General features: G+C 43.9%; 1 protein-coding gene across 1 annotated transcript in view; it reads right to left on the bottom strand.

Annotated features, from left to right (window-relative positions):
- maml3 (mastermind-like transcriptional coactivator 3) overlaps positions 1-13,995 on the bottom strand; it is a 102,753-nt gene that overhangs the window by 34,663 nt on the left and 54,095 nt on the right. The window lies entirely within an intron of this gene.

Raw genomic sequence — 13,995 nt, forward strand, 5'->3', positions numbered from 1 at the left:
TGCTGATCCTGGGACCACCAGGGATGTGGGAGCTGTCTGGTGTACTCCCCATTGTCAATTTGCTGACAGGCAGGACTCCCGCTGCTAACAATGACAGAACATAACTTCCACTGCTTGATTTTATTTAAGGATGCTTGGCATTGAATTCTGACGTTGTTTGTCTATTGTCACTTTAATGGGTACTCTGGTATTTTCTATTTCTTTTTGTCGTCTCTGCACCTAAATGACACTATGGTGCTGTCTTACCTTGTACTGATTTGAATTTGCCTGTACTGATTTGACCAAAAGACAAAGATGTAAAGCTCAGTGAAACAATAAAAATTCTGAAAAAAACAAACACTCACATGCGCACCCTATCTACATACTTACTACTTATCATATTATTCTCTGTCTGCAGATCTTTCATGACTTTGCATTACAACCCAGCACGATAACTGGACTTTCTTTCTACAGAGCCCAACAATACAGAATAAAAGAGGCAAAGAGGTAAGAGGACTTGGCACTACTTTATGTAATGGCATGCTGTGTTAGAAAAAGGAAGTTAACTGTGCTGAACTGTCAATCAACTAAACCGGATCTTCAGTAAAAGGTGTTAATAGTCCCTCGTCTTGTTCCCACATGAAGGTGTTTGCCCTCGAGGTAAACACAGAGGCAGAGCCACATACACACACAAACCTGTACAGGTATTGTTTACTGTACACACACATGCACACGCGTGCACACACACACGCACACACACACACACACAGGTTTGCTGTTGATGGCGCAGGTAAAGCTGTGCTTTCCCAAGCAGTTTGAACTTTGTGTGAGACTGGCAAACATCCCTGTGTGTAGGGTAAGCAGATTTTCTGCCTTATTGCGCAAAAACTACAATAAGGGAGAGTGGGATGGAGGGGGGAGGGGAGAGGACAGGGATGGCATTGGGAGAAAAGGAGGGATAAGGAGAATGACAATGTGCTTTAGCGCATACCTTCAACAAAGTGATGGTAGACAAGGAAAGAAGGTCAGAGAATATATAGGGAAGGTGAGATCTCGTTCCTCAACCGGTCTCATTGTGTTGAGGATGGCAGCAGCACAAAGTACATGCTTTACACTGCTCGCAGGTGGAGCAAAATCATGTGACTGTATGCCTGCATCTGGTTAAAGCTGGTATCAACACAGCTTCTACTCAGCTCCATCAGCTGAATTCAAGCACAAACTATAGGAAGTAAGACAGCACTATTTCTAGTGCTGTAGTTTAAGTGAAGAAGGAAACATTTCTGCCCCGACTCCTGAACAGTCCTTGCAGAAATTGCAGTTTGGTGACTTCAGAGGAGGATTGTAAGAGGCATTTTGGATATCAATCCATTTTCCTGTTTAAATATAGTCAGTAGTGAATGTCTGAAATGTTTCTCCTCGAAGAGCTCGAATATAGACTGAAGTTACCTTGAAAATGAAGACATTTCAGCAGAGTGACCTGGATTTTTGCATTTCTAAATCATGACTTAAAAAACCACATGGAAGCTTTTATAAGTGAGGTATTACTTTTATAGATGAATAAAAAACTGTCCTAGTGTAACAGACATTGTTCACTACTTTCTGAGATTTACAGGCCAAGTAATTCAAAGAATAATCGAGAAAATAATCAGGAGATAGCTGATAGTGAAAATAATCACTACTCGCAGTCCTACACTGTATAGTGGCCTAAATCAAGTGCTCACTGAGCGGCAGGAGGAAATCGCGCTTTATGTACTGACATCACATTTACTTCAAACTGTTAAAAAGTGACACAATGGCTAATATTATATGAAACAAAAAGCTGCGAGTCCTGTTTCACACTGGATTCAAGACATGATGCTGATACCATGTGGGACTAGTCTCCCTGTCCACACTTTGATCCAGTCAGATGTGGTTTCACAGGCCACTAAAACCCAATGTTGTGTAATTGCTGTTCACAAATGTCACATCTTTGGTGGTGGCTTGCACATGTGTTATTGTTTACAGATTGTTTACAGATGCATATGAAATAAACCAGGAGAATCTAGCTTTTAAACTAGAGCTGCTGATAGGGGTGCAGACATCCACCCAATATCCCACCACCTGCACCTAATATCTATACAGCCACAAACTTGAAACACCCTGAAATATGCAGAGCACAAGACATAAATAGCATCTTCAACCACATTTATCAAACACACACACACACACACACACACACACACACACAAAGAGAGAGAGCAGGCAATTGGATTTTGCTGCAGCAAAGAGCAGCACAGAGTGACATGAAGCATGTGAGACTGACGCTCAGAGCCGCCAAATCGAAACTCTGTGTCTAAAGTGAATTATCTTTGGCTGGCTGGGGCTACCTCACCGCTCTGTGTGTGTGTGTAAAGTTACAATGCGTAGGTGTGTATGAATGTGTCCTGGAATTAGCGTGACAGCACATCTTTCCTGGTAAGGATGCGAGTGTTTATTTGTGCAACTGGACGGGATGTTGGGAAGCTTGAGAAAAATCGTTATAAGAGAAACAACAGATGGGAGGAGCTAAAGCCTCTGGTATGTAGTAATCAGAGTATTTCTGTTACAGAGGTCTGTAAATATCATCATATCATATAATTAAATAGTCACATTGTCACCACTACTCCAAAAAATTTAATTGTTTTTGCATACAATGATTGTGCTCTTTCTCTAAGCGTGTGTTTACGTTCAGGTAAACACACGTGTCAACACAGTGGTCTTAAGTGTCACGCTGTTCGCCCCTTCGTCCATCTTTCTTTCTCTCTCTTCTTTTGGTGTCCTATCATGGCAGATGAGACAATAGGACCCCTGATAGGTGTCCTGTGCCATGCCTGATAACACTGCCTCCCTCGCTTTGTCAGACACAGTTTTCTATGGGGAAAAAAACACTTAACTGTCTGTAGTTCTGTTAGCAGCAGCTCCATGTGGTAGTGGCTTCTAGGGAGCTTTAGTCAAAATCACCAAATTAGACCTTTAAATGCATCAATATAAATATTTTAAGTGTTACATCTTAACCTTCAGAGCTAAAGGCTAGCAGCAACCTGTCTTAATAGTCTGTGGCTCTGTACATTGGGCTGGGATCATTTAGGCGCTGTCAGATATCTGTAGCTTTGATTTAGTGTTTTTGTTACCATCTTAATTAGACAACCAATAATGTGCCATGATGATTTTTTTAAGCATACCACTGATCAGTCATATTGTAGAGGATGAGTTATGTCAGTAATCACAGACAACCTAGTTAAAGGGTCTGCACACCTATATCAGTGCCATTAACCTTAAACTGTGTGATAGGAGTTTGAACTGATGAAAACATCCAGGCTTTAATATTATCTGAATTAGTTTGGTAAACGTGTAAACCTGCAAGAAGCATTATGCAAAATCAGGCATAGGAACACTTGTGCGTAACTATCTTAGAGAAACATCTTAAATCAGTTTACTTTTTAATGCCCATTATACAGCTTTTCAACCTACAATAACTACAGTTCTGTTTGTTGCTGTTGTTTTAGTCTTATATCCCCTCAGGGATACATTTTAAGTTTATCTTATCTGATATGAACTATTCAGATAAGAAAGCTGAGGTCATACTTGGTACAGCTGAGTCTGATCTTGAAGCTGGAGATGGTACATTAGCGATAATGGTTGCAAATAGAGCAAGGAAATGCATTTCTGTCTTCAGGTAACAACCAAGACAGTAAATCCTACACTTCAGCCTACAGTTCTGTAATATCTGAATGTCTTATAAAGCCTTAGAAACTGGAGGCTGCAGCCAATGTCACATCCTCGATCTGAAGCTGCAGAGAGTTTGCTTTCATTTTTCTTTTTTCAATATTATTCTGCAAAGTTTTTACTGAAAAGGGGGATTTTTTTGTATTTTATTTGGCAACTTTTTGATCTCAGAGATCATGTGAAAATCAAACAGCATGTCCAGTGCTGTGATGTCTTTAGTTTCTTAGATTTTCTGCTGATTTCAGTAGAGTTGTCTTTACTGCAATTTTGACAGATAGTAGCAAAGCAAACATTTATTTATGTGAAAATGTTGTGGATCATTCGTCAGCTAAATGTCATTATTATTATCAGAAACATCTAAAAAGCATTGTGTAGCTTGTAGCAAACACTTACACAAGCATCGCTGTATCCTGTAGACCCAAATAGTTAATCAAACTATACAAACAGTGTGCATGGGCCTTTGTGTGTATGTGTGCGTGAATGAGAGCGAGCCAGGGTAGGAGGAGGGTAGGGAGTGTGGGAATAAAGATGGGGGAAAAAAAGGAAAGAGATGGAGAGAGGGAGCATTGCGCAACCATCAATCACCTTCTTGGGGTTCAAGTTTATTTGGCTTCTTTTTTTTTTTTTGAAATACACAGCACACAGGAGAGGGAGAAGGGTTGGGGGATGGGGGGAAGAGAGGAAGACAGAGGGAGAAAATAGCATGGGTGGAATAGAGGTAGAAGGGAAAGGAGGTGGAGAGTAATATACCGGGGGGGTCGACTACCTGGAAGTGACAGGATGAAGAGGGAGGCAGAAGAAAAGGAGTGGAGGGCAGAAAAATGAGAAAATAAAGACACAAGAAACAGACACTCCTTTCTAACACCATGAAGCAAATCTCTATAAACAGAGAGAAAGAAGAGACATAAGCCAAGAGCACATATCAAGGTGTGTTTTCTGTGTGTGTGTGCGTGCCTCTGGATCCACAGCCTGCCTCAGAGCTCTAATGAGAGACCAACACTCCCTCCATCTCCATCACCTCAGTCACCAATCTGTCCCTCCTGGTCTCCGCCTGTGCTGCTGTCACTCTTCATAACCATTTGCACACATGTATGTAGGTTACTCTCATTTCCTACATCCATGTTGCCCTTTTTAAGCACCATGAGATGCTTCTCACGTTGTGATCAGGTTCCATCCCTCTCTAACGTGCACATTCTCTACCCTCAATCAGCACGACGACTGTCTTCCCCTCGCACAGTTCTCTTTTTCCAGTGCACTCAGCTCCTCCGTGCCATATTGCACGACTAACATATGACTCACAATTCCTCCATGCCATTCAGCTCATTTATTCCTTCTGTTTTACCATTTAATCATCCAGTTCCTTCTCCTTCTCCCTCGTTCCCTGTCACTGTCTCGCCATCTCAGCCGCTTAAAGTTTTCAAACCATATTTAACTGCACTATGTGCTTGTTACATTAGATCATGCTCAGTATTGTGTTAGCTGCTTGCTTTAGCAGCTGTGCAGAGCAGTGGAACAGTGGAAAAGCAAACTAGGCCTGCCCCCTAAACACTGATGATACGACATGCTGAACCTCATTGTGTAAGACAGCGCTTTTAAACGGTGCCAATGTACGCAGGGTAACATGAGATAAATCTGTGTGAATTTTTTGCTTCAGGTTAAACTTTGGTGAAGTTTGGCGCAGAAATGTTTGGTGGAAGCTATTGTAGCTTATAGCTGTATTTTACCATCCACTTTATGCAACCTCCTCTGCTGGAGTATAAACTGCTCCACAAAAAAAGCCATGGTTTTTAGTCAGCTGACACTGGTCAATGGCCTAAACAGAGTCATTCTTATGCTATGTTCAGTAGTTCTACATATGTGCTTAGGGTTTTGACCTGAACACAATAGGGGGGTTAATATGTGCTAACAAAATATTGAACTGGAGAGCATTGGACCTTGGAAAAACAGAAACACTCCCAGCACAAATCCCACATGTCTCTTGAATAAACTGAAAATAAATTACTTTCCCATTAGTGATTGAGCTGACAAGCTTTCTAACTGAAAGTTAGCAAGTCTTACTAGTATGTCATTAGCTAATGAAAGGCTTTAAAACGGGAATCTTACAGGTGAAACGAGAGACTTGACATGTGGGCTAATATGGGAGTTAAGTGCGGTGCTGCTTCTCTGTGCGCTGGACTGTAGTGTAACTGAGAGGAGACCATAATGTAGTATTACATCAGCAATAATGTATGAGTATCAGAATTTTAAGAATGAAGCACATCTGAAACCACAAGGACATAACAAAATGAAACACAGACATACAAAAAGAGTTGAATATTCAGCACAAACTGGCACAAATTAGTGGCTTGGAATTAGCTTGGAAAGCTCTGATTCGCATGAAACATAATCATACGGGTAATTTTAGCTCTGGCATTTATTCCTTTTTGTGTAAAAAACAGCTAAAACACCAACAATGCAGATACAAAGCACAAACTGACGTGGTTTCCAATTCACTGCTTGCTGGAGTGTGTTTGTTAATTCGTGCATTGCTTATTATTAACTTTGGGACTTTATACTGCAGAGAACAAAAATGATCAACTTTAACTTCCAAGAGGAGCATGTAGGCCATTGGACTTTGTTCCACTGGATGTGACAGAAATGTTGTTCAAATGTAAGATGGCAGCATCCAGTACATGGCAATGTTATGGTCTCCTTCCATCTATCATCACTTGGCAGTCTTTGTGTCGCACCACCACCAACTACTATTAACAGCCCGAAGCCAGGGGGGTACTCAAAACCAGCTAGTCTGTATAATGCATCGTCCACCCGCTTCGGAAAGCAAAAGTGTTTATATCGGCTCTGAACGTCCACACTTGAAGGCAGGGTGCCTTCATAAAGAGAGATGAGGCATGATGAATTGTTCAAATGGGAATACCAGACAGTTCCTCATGGAAGCCATTCATAGTGTAGTATTTGTTTGAACGTAAAGCAAAAAAAAAAGGTTCCACAAATACTAATGCGAAGACATGAAAAACAATCATGACATACTAATAAAGTACTTTTGTTTAAGTGTCATGGTGCCTTTATCATGTTTTAACCATTAATGGGAAAGATAAGTAATAGTGTCATTGACACATGCCCTGGCATTACTTCATTTTAGATCAAACACCCATGCTCACAACTCAGACATGATTTCTCTCACTTCCTGTTGTACACATATTCAGTAGCAAATATGAAAGCTTTTCAAAACAAAAAGTCGAATCAAGCAGCTCAGAGGACTATCACTGGCTGACACTGCTGAAGAGCAGACAAGGGTGCACTCGGATGTGTTCGGCTGTCCAGCATGTGCAGCGTTGGAAATCGATATCTAATCCGGCATTGCTTTTGATTGAAAATTTAACATTTTGCCTGTCTGAACATGGCAAATCAGATTTTTTTCTGCGCATACGCACAGTTTAGCACACACACACACAAACTCTCTCCTGCACCCTGCATCGTTCTTCTCTCAGTTTTCCCGTCTTCCCTCTGCCACTCTCCTTTCTCTCTTTTCTCAGTATCAGGTACAAGACTGTTGGATTAGGCTCCTTTAAGAGCGGATTAGCTGTGTCGGAGCCGTTTGAGGTAAATTGCTCCAAGGAGTCAATCTACCCCCTCCACCACCACCACCACATCTTTTCTCCTCTGTAAGACAGAGTCAAAATTCTCAACCTAATCCTCAAAGAGCCTTACCGCACCTCCCTCTGCCCTGCACCCCCTCTGTCTGCCTTCTCTGTTTCGCTTTTTCCTCCTCCATTCCTTCCCTCCTTCTTTCAGCCCACACAGAGGAGTGATGAGGAGTGGAAGAGTGATAGATTTGTGGGATGAGTAAGGTGGGGTAAGGCGGGGTGAGGTGGGGGTTGAGAAGAAGGGCTGGCATGTGAATGCAAAGACTCACATCAGACACACGTAGGTGAACCGCACGACTTTACAAGACGGGCTGCTTTTGTTGCGCGTGTGCATGTGCTGGAGCGTGTCACTAAACAGTGGTGAGTGGTGTTCAGGCTAAGTGGCAACGTGTGTGTGTGTGTGTGTGTGTGTGTGTGTGTGTTAGCATCTGACTGAGCAGATGGGGAGGATGGGGTGCATTTTGGGGACAAGGGCGGGGTCACATCTGTGTTGTCCCTTGTGTTTGTCTTTGTGTGTGTGCGTGTGTCACTTGGCATGGTGGCCACATTTAGAGTCATCAACACAAACAAGGTGATTAGCAAGTTGGGACAAACACATTATTACTCGAAATTAATGGACTGACCTCATACTCTTTCTAATAGCCAACTGTTTTCCCTTCCATCTCTCTCAACATGTCCCAAAAATTGTATTCTGTTTATTCTAGGCTTCCATCCAATTTGTACAACATTGATAGTGCGCTGTTAATGCAATCTGCAGCTCAGCCTTATGCCATATTTATCACTAAACTATACACAAGTACAACCTGCTTATAGCCTGGAACATTTGGACAGAGACAAGCTGTCGCGTGTACACACACACACACACACACACACACACAAACAAGTACACGCAAAAGCACGCACATGTACACACACACACACACACACACACACACACACACACACACACACACACACACACACACACATACATACACACACATACATAAACACACAAGCTACCCCTGCCTACCCTCATCTTGGAGCTGCCATTGATTTGGGCTGCAAGGTGCTGTGGGCAATGGTTGCCATGGCAACCGGCAACCGAGCAAGGCAGCCAAAGTTTGAGCTGGCATGAGGTGTGTGTGTGCGTGTCGGCGTGTGCGCCTGTATATGTGTGCGTGTGTGTCTGGACTGTTTGTGAGTGTGTATGTAAGAGGTAGAGCAACCAAGCATGCATTTATGTGTGTGTGTGTGTGTGTGTGTGTGTGTGTGTGTGTGTGTGTGTGTGTGTGCGTGTGTGTGTGCGAGGTGCTGGCGGGGTGACAGCAGTCTGTTTAGTATGCAGCCTTCTGACTGCATCTCCCTTCCTCCCTCCCTTTGGCCCACAGACACAGCATAAGAATGATCCCCCCCCCCAACCCCCCTCCAACACACACGCACGCACAAAAAAACATACACGCTTGGCTATGGTTGCTGTTCTACATATGCACATACTTTAAGTCACATACACATACACTCAGACACCATGTGCCTGCAGACACACTATGTCATGACTGGTTTCCCACACAGTGAGGCCTGCAGGTCAGTATTGCAGATGAGGTTAATATTAGAGAGGGCTTGATAACAGACACACTCACGCTAGCAATAAATACTCCACCATACAGTGACATTCCTCTGAAAAAGCAGCCTGTTGGTGGAGGTGAGTATTGATATTTCCTCTCCAACCCTGTATTAACACCCCCAGGGCGTGTCGAATGGGTGGAGATGGTCTGTCTCAGTGTGTTTGCTCTGGCGCTGTCGGAGTGAACCAAACAGCTTTGTTGGGGTGTGTGTTTGTGTGTTGTGTGGTGTGGTGTGGTGGGGAATCGGGGGACCCTGGGAATTGTTTTCCCTCCCGCTGCTGCTGCTGCCGACACCTCTCTCTCTCTCTTTCTCACACACACACACGCACGAGACATATAGATATATAAACACACACTTATGTGCCCACTCTTATCTCTCAGACATTTGCATAATACACTCACTACCATACATGATTACGGTGTGTATCATACACACACGCCTGTATAAAATGCTACATAACTTACACACAAACAATATTAAGTCACATACTTACTGTTGTATCAGACACACGCACAATACAGCATTAAACCCAACACACACACACACACACACACACACACACACACACACACACACACACACACATTATTGATCGGAAGTAGTGAAGTGGAGCTCGGCACTAACAGCTCCCTCTAAGCACAGGAGAGGAAGAGTGGTTAAGGAGGCAAGGAGGAGGTCGAGGGAGGGAGGGTGAGGATGAAGCAAGGGATGGGAAAGGAAAGAAAGGAAGGGAAATGTGGGGAGAGCAGAGGAAAGGAAATGAAAGAGAAGGAAAGGAAAGTAAAAGCGATGAGAAGAGTAGAGGTGAGAGGGGAGAGGAAGCGAAAAGAACAGATATGGAAAAATGGACAGCAGGAGCAGAGAGAGAGCTGTTTGTCTTGTGTTTGTCTTAACAGGAAGCATCTCAGGAGGGTCAGAGAGAGAGAGAGAGAGAGAGAGAACGAGAGAGAGAGCAAACACACAGCAGTCTCCACTCTGCCCCCTCCACCTCTCCACCTCCTCACTCCACCCAAACACCCCTTCACAACCTGCCCCCCCACTCTGTCCATCTTCAGAGCCTCTCTACAGGATCTGAGAGCTGCTCAGCTCAAGCCCTGACACGTGTGCCTGAGAGCGAGCGGGCGAGAGAGAGAGATGGAAGAGTGAGAGTGAGCAGCGTTCACTTGTGTGTGCGACTCAGAGAGAGAGTGTGGGGGGTGACAGAGTGAGCAGGAGATAAAATGTGTGTATGTGAGGGAGGGAGGGCGGGAAGGTAATATCTCCTGCTCGTGGGGATAGATGGAGGAAAGGGCTGTGTTGTCTCTCTCCTTGTTGCCCCCTTCATCCTTCACCATGTGGTTTGTTATAGACCCAGACATAGATAAAGATATCAATATTTGGGAGTCAAAAAATTCTGATAACTGATAAAATATATTTTTCTACATAAATGCATAAAATAAATCTCTCAGTTTTCCCAAACTATGAACGAATGAGAACTACATTTTCTGACATTGTCCCATTCAGCTAAGTTGCTTCGCTGCCTTACTGAGTGACAGGCTAACAGGTAACTCTGGATGTGCTATCATGCTAACGTTACTGTAAAGGCGGCTGCGTTGTTAAGAGGCAGCAAGTGACCATAACTGTCTCCAAGATGGTTTCCTTCCGTGGTGATGAATTCAAAATGCTTCCTCACATCACTTCTCAGATGGCTTGGCGTCACGATTACTTGTTCAGTGCAACCCACCAATTTTCTTCCTTTAGCATCACCAAAGAGAACTACGATTGGCTCATTTACGGATTCACTGGAAAACTTGACCATGCAATGCAACGCATGATGCCTGCAACCTTTTCAGCTACAAGTGACACCATGGATATCTGTTATAAGAATTTATTCCAATAAATTAATAAAACAAACAGCACTGTTGTACAATGCGTGACATATATGAATTATCACAATGCGAATGGTAGTTTGAATGGTAGTTTGGAGCAAGAGACAATTATCATTTACTGACACTCACTTACGTGAGACAAGCTTCAGGAAAACAGGTTACGATGTTGATGCAGTACATCTGTTTTAAGCTAAAGTCAGCCAATAATATCGGCCCAATGAATTGGTCGGGCTCTGGTTCAGTGCGTGTGAGACACCCTATGGGAAACTGCCTCTGTATGTGTGTGTGTGTTTGTTAAGCCTGCCACCTCTGAGACCTTGTGGAGGTCAAGGTTCTGAGTAGAAGAGGATGGAAAAAGGGATGAAAAAGAGGAGAGAGGATGATGAGGGGCTTTACCTCTAGAAAGAGAGGGGCGGAGAAGGTAGAAAGCAGGAGGGGCTTTGCCAGAGAGCATGCATGCCTGTGGGTGTTTTTCAAAGCCAGTTTATTGGTTCAATGTGTGTGTCTGTGTGTGTCTGTGAGCGTGTGTGTGTGTGTGTGTGTGACTGTGAGTGTGTGTACATGTGTGCATACGTGTGAGTGGGCTGGTGTCGTGACTCACAGGGCTATTAGCACCGGTGTCAGCTCCTTGCTGCACTGCAGTCAGTGTGTGACACCGTGATCTCCTACTTCCATACACACAGCACTCATTCACACATGCACACATAGTCAAACCTCCCGCCCCAATTTATCAGTATGACACCAGAAGCCCTCCTCTGAGGCCAACACCTGTCAATCCATTCTCATCCAATCATCACTCAGATAACCCGGGAGACCCGCCCCCGCGCTGCTAGCTTCACACAGCTGCACGTAGACTTGTGCAACAAGCCACATCCGCCTCACAATCATTCTGTGTCACACACACACACACACGCGCGCACACACACGCGCAAACACACACACACAGTGCGGCGACCACATCATCTGTCACACGTAGACAAATCACACAAACATCTTCCAGAGACTCATGCACGCGCCTTTGCTCCCCCACTTGCTGCTTCCACTGAGACATCCACCACTGTGGCGACGGTAACCGCGACAACGGGCATAAATTAGCGTCATGGCGATATGCAAAGCGAGGCAGCAACAATTAAAGCTTGACTAACGAGCTTTTGAGGAGCGAGGCTGAAGTTTCCCTGAGCAGCTGCTAACTGGATTAGCCTACACACACACAGACAGAAACAGAGAGAGGATGGAGCACAGAGACAGTGATGTTTAAGCACCACTTGTGAGACCACAGAAACACACACGCACACACACACACACACACAAAGCCAAAGGTTAATGTACACATACGCTGATGCAGACAAAGAAAACAGAATCTAAACGCAGCTAGTATCACTTCACCCTAACACAAACATCATTACTAAGGGTGTCTCTGGGGACATCAACATATCAGCACAAATTACTGTACAACAAAGAATGTATACATGCATACACATAAAGACTAAGCATAGATCTAATGTGGGGGAATAAAAGAGCATTAGTGTTTTCCTGTTGGTTCGTTTCAGCTTAGAACTGTAGCACCTTCTTGTTTGTTGCATTTGGCATATGTTGTCATTATTTTCAAGATTTCTCACCTTGACATACTGAAGAATTTTGCAGTTTTTTTGTCCAACGCGCCTACAATTTGGGCACAGATGGTCTGAGAACTAATATTAAAGAGCTGATTGCCAAGACCTCTTTTTAGGCTGACGAATATTGCCAGTTGCATTCAATCTGATACGACCCACCTCTGTAACGGTGCTTGTAATTAGGTTACTTCAGTTTTGAAATCTTTTTCCACAGAGTGCTCCAGACATTTTGTAAACCACTTCAATAAAGTTAGGTGATTTAATGCAAATTTAAAAATATATCACCAATATTAGCGCTGCGAAACCTGAGATATCCTAACTTCTCATCCCTCGTATGGATCAAGCTCCCAAAACATCACTTCCCATAATGCAATTTGAATGGCTCCTTTTATGACACTATCCGAACCTTTTTTTCTCTCACACATTGGACTCCTAGTTTGAGTTTTGATAAAAATGTTGTCGTCTCCAAGCAAAGATAACCCTGATGACGTCATAGTGACGATATATATATATATATACGATACAGTGATGACTATAAAGACGAAATAAAGAAAAGCACACTATGATTTCTGTTCTATATTTTACAGTTGATTTGATGATGTTATTTGAGACTGACTGTTCACAAAAAATAAATGTTACAGTCATTACAGTCAGGCTACATACGTGTAGAACAGTGAGTATTTTGCATTTCAGACACTCAGAGACTCTGCATTGCTCTCTTGTTTCTCCCTTTCCAGGCCCTTGACTTTCTTTTTAATATGCTCCATCCTCACTCAACAATAAATCTCTCTCTTTCTGCATTTGCCTTTCTCCTTTAAGTCGTTCTTTTTCTTCTCTGCACATCCCTCTCCTCTCTCTTCCCCGGTCTCCAATTCTCCTCTGCTCACTCAAATAAATCTCGCCTCCCCCTCCTACCCACCCCCCCACAAATCTATGAAACACACACAAACATACATGTGCACAGACCCGCACTCACTCACTTGCGCACACAAACACACAGCCCTCCAGGCAGCAGCCACAAAGGCCCCATATTAATAAATCTGCTCCTTTATTGGTGCTGAGTGTCTCTGGCAGAGGGAGAAAGAGGGGGAGGAGAGGGGGAGGAAGGAGGAGGAGGAGCAGGACAGAAGACGCAGAGATCACCAGAGGGGAGGAGGAGGAGGTGACTGACTGTAGCCATATCATGAACACAAGAGAGGCAGAGTGAGAGAGACAGAGAGATACAGGTAGAAGGAGACAGCATTGACAAGCGCATCATCGACAGGCATGTACACACCGGCAGACACACTTTCTATTGACCATAATGCAACAGCCCTGAGATAATGAGCGACGCCATGAGAAGTGTGAGGTTTCACTTGTGTAGGTGTTTATTTGTCGAAGTACAGTTCACCCACACTTCCCTGACGCCCTCCGTCCAGTGGATTATTAAGGACACCTGACACCGGGCTAACCACCAGAGCGTTCAGAGTGGGTAGTGCTGGTCGCTGGGCTCGGGAAACAAACTGCCTGAGGTGGGCTTTCGGTAATGACAGCAGCTAGCTT

This window comes from Chelmon rostratus, chromosome 3 (assembly GCF_017976325.1).
Source record: "Chelmon rostratus isolate fCheRos1 chromosome 3, fCheRos1.pri, whole genome shotgun sequence".
NCBI lineage: Eukaryota > Metazoa > Chordata > Actinopteri > Chaetodontiformes > Chaetodontidae > Chelmon > Chelmon rostratus.